Raw genomic sequence first — 14,969 nt, 5'->3', positions numbered from 1 at the left:
GGGTAAACTTTTCTTTCATCGCCGCCTGTCTCATAAAGATGGATTTTTTTTGAGTTTTTCTCTTGTGGTGACCACTGCCTCGTGGCAGAGTTTGCCTGGGGAACTTGTGTTGCTGGGGGGGAACCGGTTTGGCCGTGCTCGTTTCCGTGTGTGGGACGTGAGCAGCCGAGCACGGCGGCGCGGGCTCTGTTCGGCGGGCAGCATGGACTCAACGGCATCGTCACTGCACTGGTGGTCCCGGTTGTTCTGCTCGGCCGTCCAGCGCCTGGCATCCCGGGCGTCCTCCCGGTTGTTCTGCTCGGTCGTCCGCCCCCTGGCATCCATTCGGTCATCTTCCGCCGGTGCCACGGCCATGCGGCCGGCCGTTCGTTCCGTTGAATCGGGTTGCGGGTCTTACCAAATGTGCTACTGCCCTCCAGTGGCCAGTTTTATTGCTTTAAAATGGATTTTCAGCATTGTGCTTTTGAGCTAAATTGAATCAGAACCCAGAGATGTCTCTTGTGAAAAAGAAAACGTAAAAGACGTCTTTGGGACACTGAAACAATTAAAAAATGGAACGTATTTATACATTTTTGGGAGCAAATGAGTTGAGGTGGTTTCCTCACTGATTCAAATTATTTTCTATCCAAACAAATTGTGTTCAGTAGAATGAGACTAACATATTTAAACAACTAAACAAACATCATCTATGTTCAACTTCAATTCAGTACAGCTCGATGTAAACTTTTTGACTACATGACACATCCACCAGATTTGACATTTGTTCACATATAAACTGCACTGCACCATAAGCCACAAATATATTCACACCAAAAGACATGCAGCTCATTAGCCTATAAAAATCCATAAACTGTATAATCTGCATTGGACAGTAAACTTAGTAGGGTCTTCTAGTCTGAAAATTGTGGTACTTGTTTTCATATTATACATCAGTATGCAAAGTAACATACATGCATGAAGAACTTAACTCGTTATAAGTCAGTCAATTAAAAATATATATATATATATTCTCTAAATAAACAACACAATATAAACAACCACAATGGGATTACAGTGAACTACCATGTGACATATTAAAACTTCCATCCTTTAAAGACATTAATATTTACCATTTTGTTTCTAAGTAGCTGAACAGGACAAAAATAAATCAACAAAGAGTGGGGAAGTTTTGATGGTACCACTGACTCTGGGTCTGATTTTTTGCAAATCTAATCGACTTTATGGGAACAATTGCTCTAAAATTGGAAATGTAAACCAGTGTACACTTCATATATAGAAGGTTATTACTTGTAAAGTAGCTTCTGTATTTTTCGGACTGTAAGTATAACTTGCACCAGCCATAAAAGAGGAGGGAAAAAAAAGACAAAAACAAAAACAAAACAAAAAATCATAACCCGCACCGAAGTATAAGTCACATTTTTGAGGGAAATTTATTTGATAAAATCCAACACCAAAAACCGACATGTCATCTAGAAAGGCAATTTAAAATAAAAAAAGAATAGAGAACAACAAGCTGAATATGTGTACGGTATGCTAATGTTACATGACTCATAAACAAGAACTCAGAATGTGCCCGGTATGTTAACGCATCCTAAGTATTTAGCGTTATTTAGATGTTGTTTGTGTCCAATTTTGTTCAGCCATTCTCAGTTGTTTTTATAAGTGACCGCCAATGCTGAAACACAGGCCTTGAACCCCCCATGCAGTTTAATGTGAAAATAACGTGATAATACTGTGTTAATAATTTCACACATAAGTCTCTCCAGTGTATACTATAAGTCCCATCCCTTGCCAAACTATGAGAAAAAAAACTGCAACTTATAGTCCGAAAAATATAGTATATCAAATAAGATTCAGTAGTTATTTAACTCAATTACTCCCAAAAATGTATAAATACTTTCTATTTTTAATTGTTTCAGTGTCCCAAAAACGTATTTATATGTCTTTTTACGTTTTGTCTTATATGTTTTTTTTTTACAAGAGGCATCTCTAGGTTCTGTTGCACCTAAACTGTAATGCACAATGCTCAAAACTCATTTTAAAGCAATACAATTGGCGACTGGAGGGCAGTAGCGCATTTTGTAAGAACTCATCTCGGGCCAAGAAAGGAAGTGAAGAAAAATAGTCAGGAAACGGAAGTTGTAGGGATCTTGTGAAGACGCGTAAAAATTTGAGAAAAATGTTAAGAACGATTGGGAAAAAAAGGCAAACGACACTGGAGGAGTGTTTTGAAAAGAAAACGAAACCATTGTTAAAGAAGGATTAAAAAAAGAAATCTATCCTGATGAGACAGATGGTGACGGCCACAACAGCGTCAGGTTCCACACGCGTTCGGCGGAGCTCACGTTGGGTTACTCCTGAGTCCAAGGTTGAAACCAACGATGAAGATGATGAAAAAAGTGAGATCGATCTTGATCCGGACTCATCAGATTAATGGGAGCCACCTCATTCAACCGGGAGCAGCCAAGAGCCTTCCCCGTTGTTACGTGCACAAATAGTTCAACAGTTCAATAGTTTAGTTATGCGTAAATAAATTGTTACTTTGCGATCAAAAGTTCTATTTGTCTTGTTGTTATTTTGTAGAACGAAAACATTATTCAGATGTTTGGGGTTTCACAAAAGCGAAACATAGCTGTGTTAAAGTCAAAGTTATGTTTGAAATGTATCCTTTCACAAAAAGCTCAATTCCTCTGTTTTTTCATCAGAAATTGAAAAATTGCTCAAAATAAGCTATTTTCTAATGCTGATTTCTAAAGAATGGAAAAATATATGATATAAAAGATATACAGTATCAGATTTTTCTGCTGAAAGAAGAGAGTTTCTTTTGGTGGGTTCCATGTTTGTATAGCAATAGAACATAATTTTCTGTGGGCCTTGCAAAATCAGTAAAAATCCAGTAAAACGGCCAGAACAAAGGGCCTTGCTCCGTTGAAAATGGCTGGGAGTGAACGAGTTAACAATCAACAAAACAACAACACCAACTAGGGATGTCCCGATCACATATTTTTGCACCCAAGTCAGAGTAACTGTAACATCATGCCGCCTTCATAATGTGAATTATTTTTAAACAAGAATAGTATAGAAATTTTTTTGTCATTATTAAATGCTTCATTGAGTGAATCCACTCAAATTTGCTCACTGCTGAGCACAGCCGCTCACTTATACACACACAATGAGTTGCCACAGCACACTACTGCTAGTGTTTAACAAGCTAAATGACCATTGATGCATTTGGCGCCTTTAAAAGTAGCGCTTCCAAACTTCTCTGCCAAGATCAAAGCTTCAACGCCTGTCAACCATCGTTAACTTAACAAGCCAACTCCAGTGCATTGCTGACCAAGAAAAGCAGCAGGACGGAAAGTGAGAGGCTGTTTGAGGATGACACAAAAAAACAAATACATATTTTTTAATTAAAAACCCAATCATTTTTACCCAATTCCACTACTACAATAAAATGTCACAATCGGCCTGATTTCCGATCACGTGATTGGCTCGGGACATCCCTAACACCAACAACAATACACTCTGATACTCTGACAAAGCAATACAAGCATACAGAATTAGTTGTCTTGTTGCTAAGCAACAATCCTACAGTTATGCCCCGCATACGTAGTATGAAGGCAAGCAAAAGCTCATCAGCCATTGCAGGGACGTGCATACCTCGTAGCTTTGTCCGATAATGAATTAGCTCCAGAAGCATCTAGCACAAGTGCAGCAAACAAATAATAATTTGGCTTCTACATCATACAAGACAAACTCATCCCATTTAGTTCACACCCATTGCAGAACCACCGGATTCTATCTTAGATACTCTGCATCTGGATGTATTATATTACTGCTAGGGAAAATTGATACAAATTGGAAAGGAAACTAATTGAGTATTCAGTGACTAGTCTCTATGTGCTTCATACCCATACAAGCAGCCATCTGAATGCATAGTTGAGCTCTTCTATGCCAAAGAAGAGGACATGACAAAATTAGTCATTGTGCTGCTGCCTAAAAAGACTAATGTGTCCTTTAGGCACCAGTGGGACGAAGAGGATTAAAGATGCTCAGCACCAAAGAAAAAAAGAAAAAAAAAAAAGATATATAAAAAGCAGCTTAACAGGAACATTCTGAGGACACTGTGCAGACAAAATTTAGCACATAATCAAAAACTTTATTTGAACTGTGAAAAACAGAAAAATACTAGTCTCTAAATGAAATATATATATATATATATATATATTTATAAATATATCATTATTTTTGAGAGCATTAACGCACTCACTGCTAAACAATTATTTTAATTAAATGTCCCATACCCACAGTTTGCATGAGTGTTTCTTAAAACAGCAACTACATCTGAGTAATGATTAAAACATCAAAGCACAGCCTTGGGGGACATGAAGTACACGTCCCTTTTTATGTTAGGATCCTCCTGACGAATGTGTTTGAAATATATATATATATATATTTAAAGCTATTGTTTCATTTTATATATTTCATTGCGAACGTTAAAAAGATGCAGTACTCTAACAGTATTTACTAGGGCTGTCAAATTTAACACGTTAACGGGCGGTAATTATCTTTTTTAATTAATCACGTCAACATATTTAACACATTTAACGTATGCGTGGAACGACCCACTCACGCATTGCCGCAAACAGACTACAATGGCGCCGTGTTATGTATATTGAGAGCTAAGAGGCAAAGACAAGCGAATGGAGTGGACACAGGCATTCATTGGGGCCGCGCAATTTATTGGCAAAAGTTTTGGCATCTCTTCCACAACAATTATAGCTATGGTGGCGAGTGACTTGGGGAAGAATGACAGGAGATGATATTTTTCTTAACACCCTGTTTTGAACACAACACAGAGAAGATATACCATCTGCAGGCACCACTGACAGTCATGGTTGCACAACTTCCCATCATGCATTTGGGCAGAACATTTAAGTCGCTACAGTATCAACATAAATAATATTCCTATTTCTCAAAAAAAAAATAATGTTCACAAAAAGAAAAGCGCTCAAAGCAAAGAGAACTGGCATTCCCAATTAAAATAGCTATACAAAATAATACTCATACTTTGGTCAAACTCTATTCAAACATTTCGTTTAGCTAAAAAAATACACTAGATGGGATATTTAGTCACAATATACAAACTCACATTTATCTTTTATGAATTACACGTATTTTTATCTGTGGATCCCTTTCACTGAAAGAATGTTAATAATGCTAATGCCATCTTGTGGATTTATTATCATAATAAACAAATACAGTACTTATGTACAGTATGTTGAATGTATATATCCGTCTTGTCTTATCTTTCCATTCCAACAATAATTTACAGAAAAAATATGGCATATTTTAGAGATGGTTTGAATTGCAATTATGATTAATTTTTAAACTGTGATTAACTCGATTAAAAATATTAATTGTTTGACAGCCCTAGTATTTAGTATTCTAATAAAAAAAAAAAAAAAAAGAAAATAATTACCTCATTTAAAACATCACACATGAATTTACCCATCAAGAAACAAGGCAGCTCAAAATGGTGAATCATAGGTTAGTCAATGCGTCACACTGGCTCAGTCAGAAAGAGATGTACACAGTTTTGGGTGACACGTAAGACATAGTTTTGCGTGACAAATAAAGTGGAACAGACAAAAGCAGTCACCAAGTGATATTTATGTGTCTACATTTTTTTATCTGTGTTGGCTTCCGTCCACTTCCATTCAGGTGTCCCCTGTAAGCAATTCTGCTCTCGGGTACACTGTTATTAAAATCTTGACACCTCAGTTGGCTGTTGACTCAATTGTTTCCCATATAGGGACACTGACTGAATCACTTGGACTGCCACATAATGGAAAGTTAATGATTGTTATTTTCTTCCCAGTTAACACATGTTCAAATTATGTTTCTCTGCACCCATTCTGTGTTCCCCTCATTATCTCACCACCTAACATACTATGTGTACTCCTCATGGAGATCATTCAGGACAGTTCCTAGAAATGAGCACGAGTACAAGGAAATGGAAGCATTAGTTTTAGACCTTTGAAAGTCACCCTTTCCCATAATCTATTGTCAATGTGCATGTTGGGTTGGTTGGTGGGGGATCCGGGCACATTTGCTTGCTGAGCTTTCCTATTATAAGATGTGTAATTAACTCGTATAATGAAAAGGAGGGGGAAAGAAAAAAACCTGTTATCAATTTCTGCCTGAGCAAGAAAATGATCAGTGCTAATAACGTTAGTTTATTATGCAAGTTATGAAAAATAGCATGTAAATGGTGACTACCTGATTTAAAAAACAACAAAACAACTCAGAACACGACAAAACAACTCAGAACTAGAATTTTTTTTTTTTTTTTTTTTTTAATGGTAGAGTACTGACATAACCCATACATACATTGGACTGAGATTGATGTTTTATAATATTTAATGTGAACATTATTTCAACATTGAGCGAGGGTGAATTACTGCATGCTAGCAACATACAGATAGGGTCAATTGCTGAATGCTTGCTATTACGTTCAAAAAAAGCATACTGTATATCAAACAATTACTAGATGTATAATACATAGCCAATGTGATGAAATAAGTTTGAAATTGATATCAAGTGAAATTTCATTATGTAATTTTTGATACATACAGTGGGGCAAATAAGTATTTAGTCAACCACTAATTGTGCAAGTTTTCCCACTTGAAAATATTAGAGAGGCCTGTAATTGTCAACATGGGTAAACCTCAACCATGAGAGAAAAAATGAGAGAAAAAAACACCAGAAAATCACATTGTTTGATTTTTAAATAATTTATTTCCAAATCATGGTGGAAAATAAGTATTTGGTAAATACCAAAAGTTCATCTCAATACTTTGTTATGTACCCTTTGTTGGCAATAACGGAGGCCAAACGTTTTCTGTAACTCTTCACAAGCTTTTCACACACCGTTGCTGGTATTTTGGCCCATTCCTCCATGCAGATCTCCTCTAGAGCAGTGATGTTTTGGGGCTGTCATTGGGCAACACGGACTTTTAACTCCCTCCACATATTTTCTATGGGGTTGAGATCTGGAGACTGGCTAGGCCAATCCAGGACCTTAAAATGTTTCTTACAAGCCTACTCCCTTGTTGCCCTGGATGTGTGTTTGGGATCTTTGTCATGCTGAAAGACCCAGCCACGTCTCATCTTCAATGCCCTTGGTGATGGAAGGACATTTTCACGCAAAATCACTTGATTCATGGCCCCATTCATTCTTTCCTTTACACAGATCAGTCGTCCTGGTCCCTTTGCAGAAAAGCAGCCCCAAAGCATGATGTTTCCACCCCCATGCTTCACAGTGGGTATGGTGTTCTTCGGATGCAATTCAGTATTATTTCTCCTCCAAACATGACAAACCTGTGTTTCTACCAAAAAGTTGTATTTTGGTTTCATCTGACCATAACACATTCTCCCATTCCTCTTCTGGATCATCCAAATGCTCTCTAGCGAACCACAGACGGGCCTGGACGTGTACTTTCTTCAGCAGGGGGACACGTCTGTCAGTACAGGATTTGAATCCCTGGCGGCGCATTGTGTTACTGATAGTAGACTTTGGTACTGTGGTCCTAGCTCTCTGTAGGTCATTCATTAGGTCCCCCCGTGTGGTTCTGGGATTTTTGCTCACCGTTCTTGCTATCATTTTGACGCCACGGGGTGAGATTTTGAATGGAGCCCCAGATCGAGGGAGATTATCAGTGGTCTTGTATGTCTTCCATTTTCGAATAATTGCTCCAACAGTTGATTTCTTTACACCAAGCGTTTTACCTATGCAGATTCAGTCTTCCCAGCCTGGTGCAGGTCTAAAATTTTGTCTCTGGTGTCCTTCAACAGCCCGTTGGTCTTGGCCATAGTGGAGTTTGGAGTGTGACTGACTGAGGTCGTGGACAGGTGTCTTTTATACCGATAATGAGTTAAAACAGGTGCCATAATTACAGGTAACGAGTGGAGCCTCGTTAAACCTCGTTAGAAGAAGTTAGAAGATCTCTTTGACAGCCAGAAATCTTGCTTGTTTGTAGGTGACCAAATACTTATTTTCCACTGTAATTTGGAAATAAATTCTTTAAAAATCAAACAATGTGAGTTTTTTTTTTTTTTCCCCACATTCTGTCTCTCATGTTTGAGGTTTACCCATGTTGACAAATACAGGCCTCTCTAATATTTTCAAGTAGAAGAACTTGCACAATTGGTGGTTGACTAAATACTTATTTGCCCCACTGTAAATAATGGGATTATATTCAAATCTGCACCGTTATTACCTCAATTCAAGAATCCACATAACTAAAAGCAAATATATACAAACTTAGGTCACTAAATTTTAATTTGGTGACTTTTTTCCCTAAGTGAAGGTGACAAATAATGTTATTTGAGATAGCCTTGCTATTCATTAAAAGCAGTCATCCATTTATGCACGTGGTTCGTGGTTAAAATGGAGCATAGAAAATTGAATTTTGGACAAAAGGCGGGCAATGTCCTCTAATGGTCACTAGCCAATTGCTGATCAGTATACAATTTTTTTTTACACATAAATTGACACCTTTTTAAAAAAAAATATTTTTTTTAAGTTGTATTTTCTCAAAACAGGTACACAAAGAACTTTCAAACACTACAAAGAAAACTCCAAATTTTGAGGCAGACGTCGCAACCGCTACATCACTGTGCTCACTGAAAAGTTTGACAATCCAATCTTTCTTAAACGGCAATAGAAAAAAATATACATAATAAAAAATGTATACAACACATGTTTTTTATTGTACAGCAAGAACAAGAAAAAAGTCCATAAAATAATAATTTTAGTTAAAAAAGGACCAAACGTGATCAATATTTGTATGAATTCATTCAATAATGGTCTCCACATCCTTGTGCTTACAAATTATTGTAATAAAAAGTGACAACGGCAGAGAGAACGATAAAACAGAGGACGGGAAGGATGAATGTGGGGGCTCGTAGACAATAACATGGCAAATCAAAGAAATGGGCAGTTAAATCAGAGGGAAAAGCAGTAGACAGGTGGGGGAGGATAAGGGGTATTTTGTCTCATTGTCTCCTAAGATCAATGTGTTAAATGATATCAATTCCGGCTCCTTGTCAATTCAATTAGGCTGGAGTGAGAGGTACAATTACCGTCCAATGTGGTTACACTGTCTGTGGAACACTTTAAAAGGAAGCCAAGCTGATAACGAGGGGGTGAGGAAGTGTTTGTGTGAGCCTGGGGTGGCGTTTGATAATAGTGCTAACATGTTGGTCAGGTTACCAGCAAATAATAGGGAGCGAGATGCTCATTAAGATCTGCTGAGCTCCCTCGACTGTAGCGCCATGGATGGGTCTGTTTTGACTTGTTCTCATTAAGTGGACATTAAAGAGGCACGTTGCTAGTTTGATTACAGGATACTCCAACGGGAAACATAGCTGAGTGCTTATTATTGTTGTTGTCTTTAACATGTTGAAAAACAGGGAAACCATGAGCAAAAAATTCAAAAAGCCAAAACCCAAATTATCTGGAACGATATCCTTGAAAATGATAAAAAGATGAGGATCATTGCCTTAAATTTAAAGTGTTTTCATATACAACAATGGTTAAAAACAGCATACGCACATTCATGTACAGCAGTAGTAACACTGATAGCATTTTTCTGAGTCTATGTGAAAAAGAATAAGTTCAGTTCAACAATAATTCAACTGCATCAGAGCCTTGATGGTTCAGTAAAGTCTGCAGTGCATGTTGCTTATACAATGATCCACTCGCTCACATGATTGCCCAAAGTATCTATAACCGAGCTGCTTGGACCTGGAATACTGCTGTCACTTAGAGTTAATGCAGTTGAGAATGGCACTGCTTGAGGTGGCTCCAGAGTGCCTCCTGGTACTTACGTATGTTTAATGGCTGATGCCTGTTTGCTTACTCCTCTCATTATCCATGCCTCGTGTTTAGATTGTAGGCCTGCCATTCGCTATTAGTGTCTATGGTCAAGCGTTTTATGTATGTAATGAAGTGTAGGGCTGATTTCATACTCAATGCAAGGCTACAATGAATAGTTTGGGTTTGGTGAATGTATGTGCAAACATAAAAATTGTATAAAATCATGGTCTGAATTGCTTGGGAAGCTAATTCTTTTTAGGGAGCTCTTGAACTCATTCACTCTCATTCATTTTCACCCTTTGCTCCTGGCCGTTTTACAGAATTTTGACTGATTTTGCAAGGCCCACAGAAAATTCTGTTCTATTGGTATATAAACATGAAACCCACCAAAAGAAAGATTACACTCTCTTCTTTCAGCAGGAAAAAAGTTAGTTCATATATTTTCCCATTCTTTAGCTATCAGCATTATAAAATAGCTTAGTTTGAGCGATTTTCCAATTTCTTATGAAAAAAAACAGAAATTGAGCTTTTTGTAAAAGCATACATTTCAAACATAACTTTGACTTTAACACAGCTATTTATGCTTTTGTGACATCCCAAACACCTGAATAATGTTTTCCTTCTACAAAATAACAAACATCAAGACAAATAGAGCTTTGATAGCAAAGTAACAACTTATTTACACATAACTATTGAACTGAGAGATGATGCTGTTGTGGCCGTGACAGCCGGGGTAAACTTCTCCCTCATCGCCGCCTGTCTCATCAAGATGGATTTTTTTGAGTCTTTCTTTTGTGGTGACCACTGCCTCGTGGCGGAGTTCACCTGGGGAACTTGTGTTCCTGGGGCGGAACTGGTTTGTCCGTGCGCGTTTCCGGCTGAGTCACGGGACACAGGAGGGTATGGGGGACGCGAGCTTGCCGAGCACGGCGGCGCGGGCTCTGCTCGGCGAGCAGCACAGACTCAACGGCATCGTCCGCTGCACTGGTGGTCCCGGTCGTTCTGCTCGGTCGTCCAGCGCCTGGCATCCCGGGCGTCTTCCCGGTTGTTCTATTCGGTCGTCCGCCGCCTGGCGTCCATTTGGTTGTCTTCCGCCGGCGCCCCCGCCGTTTGTTCCATTGAATTGGGTTGCAGGTCTGACCAAATGCACTACTGCCCTCCAGTGGCCTGTTTTATTGCTTTAAAATGGATTTTCAGCATTGTGCTTTGGAGCTAAATTGCATCAGAACCTAGACATTTCTCTTGTGAAAAAAAAACATAAAAGCCGTATAAATATGCCTTTGGGACACTGAAACAATTAGAAATAGAACGTATTTATACGTTTTTGGGAGCAAATGAGTTTAGTCTCATGAATAATGACATGGCCTGTGAAAATCAATGCAAAATCACTCGGCGACAACTTTTCAGATTATACTTGGTGAGTGGTCATTCCTGTTGTAATCATGTAGTCTAATTTGCTGATTTGACTGAGTGTAACATGCGCAAATTACGTGATGTAATTCGCGCTGATTAGAATCGATAAGAGAATCGTGAGATTAACTGGCGAACAATTCCATGGAATTGAAACACACGGAAAGAGAACCGGTTCTCGATTCCCATCCCTAATCGGGATCAAAGGAAAAAAAACACGTTGAGAGGCAAAAAACAAGGCAATGATGCAACTAGCAACTACGCGATATACAAACTGTCAAACGGCAGCAAGTCAACATCTCAGCAATCTGCTTAGGATCGGACACTGCTGATGAGCTGGAATTGGATGCACGTACGACGTCGGGAACTCATACCACAGCTCTGTAACAAAACAATCTGACCAGCAGCAAAAATTATGTGAGTTGTAATACTAGCTTCGCTGGTATTGAGCACAGCTATTCTCCCAGTAAAGCCCAACCGTGCATAGCGCGCATAATAAATGGCGCGCTCCGTAGGTCAAAAAATTTACTAAATAGTATAGATTTTTGAATAACGTACCGCACGCAGGCTATTTTTAGACAGTGACGTCGCATCGTAAAGCAGAAGTAGGACATTATATACACGCCCTCGCATGCAAACCATTAAATTTCGGCCTTCTTTCTCCGGTAATCTTTCAAAAAATGATATGCCGATTATTCACTGCTACTATGGAACCTGTAGAAACATCTCCAGCCATTACGACATATAAAGGATGTTTTCTTCATACTCTCCCGGAACCAAAAACTCGGAGGAAAAAAAATGTGAAAAATAGAGCTACTATGCTACTATGGCGCGGACGTCTAAAAGACCAGTTTAACGCCAGCAAAGTGAAGCCGTTCACATTTCATATGCCGTAAACATTTTGTCTGGGCCAAGACGTAAGCCATTTTGATATTTTGACTTATTTTTTTAGCGTAGCGTTTTGCCGTGGTGCTTCTGTCTGACAATGAATGACCTGGGAAAAAAAAATAATTAAAGTGGGATCTGACTGCCACCGTTGTTACCTTTTCTGTTGTAAAGAAACAACTTTAGTCAGAGGGAAGTGTAAATAAATTAATAGAATTAAAACTTGTTATTAATGAAAAAAATGAATTGTTCGTTGGCTGTCAACGAGTAGCATTTGCGATTGCTACACAAAAACGGTAATGTCCCCCAAAAGAATGGTCAGATATGTAAGACAACCAGATGATGTAATATATAAGAAAGATGGGGCTTATGATGGTAAAGGATAGATTGTTGAAACAGGAGAATGTCATTGTCAGTGGCATAAGAATTTGGTACCGGGGACATCATTTTCGGACAGAATTGGTAGGTTTAGCATCTGCTTCGTACACTAGGCAAGGCAAGGCAAATTTATTTATATCGCACAATTCAACACAAGGCAATTCCCATTCATTTCCTATTGGGGACAAACAAGAGTTTGTCCCCCCTTAGCTAACAGCAGACCCACAGAAGCTAACATCATAAATATTAATGAGCGGAAGTGACGTGTAGCGTGTGGTACCCCATTAATGGCAATATTTTATGTGATTTTAATAACATATTTTAGTAAAAGAGAACAATTGTGGCTTATTAGAGTCTACAAGTCTTTAAGTCAGTGGTACAAGTTGCAAGTTAATGTTTGTGTTGCTGGAAAAAGGAAGTTTTCCTCCTTATAAAAGGAAAAAAGGAAAGGTCAAAGATAAGCAGGTAACTTAGCTCAATGTCACTTACAGCTACAAATCAAGTCACAAACTTTGGCATAATTATTGACTCAGACCTAAAATTTGATAGTCATCTAAAGTCCGTCACTAAATCTGCTTATTACCACCTAAAAAATATAACCAGAATTAAGGGGCTTCTGACTCAACAAGACATGGAAAAACGTATGCATGCATTCATTTTCAGCAGATTGGACTATTGCAACGGTATATTTACGGGTCTTGATAAAAAATCAGTCAGGAAGCTTCAGCTAGTACAGAATGCTGCAGCCAGAGTCCTCACAAATACAAGGAAGCTGGACCACATTACACCAGTTTTGAAATCGCTACACTGGCTTCCAGTGAGTCAAAGGATAGACTATAAAATACTACTGCTCGTCGACAAAACACTTAATGGCCTCGGACCAAAATACATGCTTGATTTGTTAGATTCCTATGAGACATCTAGACCCCTAAGGTCGCCTGGAACCTGTCTTCTGCATGTTCCAAGAACAAGAACCAAGCAGGGTGAGGCAGCATTTAGTTATTATGCTCCTCACCTCTGGAACAAGTTACCTGAACGTCTGAAGTATGCTCAAACTGTTAGCTCTTTTAAATCAGGGCTAAAAACGCTTTTGTTTAGCACTGCATATCCATAACTGTCTATATATTTCAATCTAGTTGCTTTCTATTCCTCTTGCGCTTATCTCCATTGCTGATTTCAATTATTATTAGTAGTAGTAGTTTTTGTTTTATTTTTATTCTATTTGTTATTAAATTCGATTTTTATGTATCATTTTATTTCCGATTTTGATTGTCTTGGTTTTTACGTTGTATTGATTTAAATGTGATTTTTATGATCTTCATGTGATGTAAAGCACTTTGAATTGCCTTGTGTTGAATTGTGCTCTATAAATAAATTTGCCTTGCCTTGCCTATAGAGGTGGTGTTTGTTTTTCTATTTTTTTCCCAAGGTGGTCATCCGTTGTCATCCTTCTTATCATGACATAATGTGTTTTCTAAAAATCAGTTTTTGCTTTTGTTGTCATTGAAAAATATGAAATGGTTTCACTTCCCTATCATGAGTACATTTCAGCATCTCTTTTCTATATATCTCAAGAAAAAAAAAATCTCTAGAGATGCCAGCACTTGCATAACGATTGCTGTAAAATTGGAAAATGGTATGGAAGAATTGATGATGCAGGTTTGGTAGTTCCATGAAAACATCATCCAAATGCATCGTGAGGGAAGAGTTAAAGTGTGCTGGGAACAGAGCCAAAGGTTTTAAGTGTATATGTATTCAAGAATATAAGGAGGAATGGCGGAAATGCCTGGTTATCAGTGCAAAAGCAGGGGATGAAGAAAAAAAAGTCTCGTCCTGCAGCAGCAGCATGGCCAGCGAGAGCGTCGCTGCCTACAGTCTCCCTGAACTGAATAGCAAGTAGCTTGCGAGGGAGGGACTGGAGGAAGAGGAGCAGGGGAGATGAGACATGAGGGGTGGAGGGAGAGCGAGGCTGGGAATAGGGTGGAGAGGGTGAGAAAATGAGAGTGGTGTGATATCTGTGAGAGCAGAACTGTGCTAAAGAGAAAAAGAGTCAATGGGGTGAGAAGAGGGTCTGAGTATCATCGATGTACTTTTGTTATACTGCGGGAAGGGGGAAAAAAAGGATATTTATCACACACACTTTATCTAGGCTCACGCACGAGGCTTTGGTGGTGGGATGAGTTGCATTTTATTTAAACTTTAAGGGAGTGTCATTTTAGTTTCAAGTGAAATGCCACTGAAGATGGATAAAGCTAAGAATCGGTCAGCCCAACTCCAGAATCTTTTCTTAATGCTAAGAGACTTAAACCTATTTCATCATAATTTTCACTTTCTTCTATTGCATCATTGCAATCTCAGTGAAGAGTGAAGCAGAACAAACAAGGGACATGAACTGAGGGATTTCTTTGAGGAC

At 38.5% G+C, this 14,969-nt stretch overlaps 1 protein-coding gene across 2 annotated transcripts in view; it reads right to left on the bottom strand.

Moving 5' to 3' along the window:
* The window catches only part of ctnna2 (catenin (cadherin-associated protein), alpha 2), a 464,321-nt gene that overhangs the window by 176,727 nt on the left and 272,625 nt on the right, over positions 1-14,969 (bottom strand). The gene's annotated exons all lie outside the window — the stretch shown is intronic.

This window comes from Corythoichthys intestinalis, chromosome 8, assembly GCF_030265065.1.
Source record: "Corythoichthys intestinalis isolate RoL2023-P3 chromosome 8, ASM3026506v1, whole genome shotgun sequence".
NCBI classification, from domain to species: domain Eukaryota; kingdom Metazoa; phylum Chordata; class Actinopteri; order Syngnathiformes; family Syngnathidae; genus Corythoichthys; species Corythoichthys intestinalis.
The sequence above is the reverse complement of the archived record's forward strand: the minus strand, read 5'-3'. Positions and strand labels throughout refer to the sequence as shown.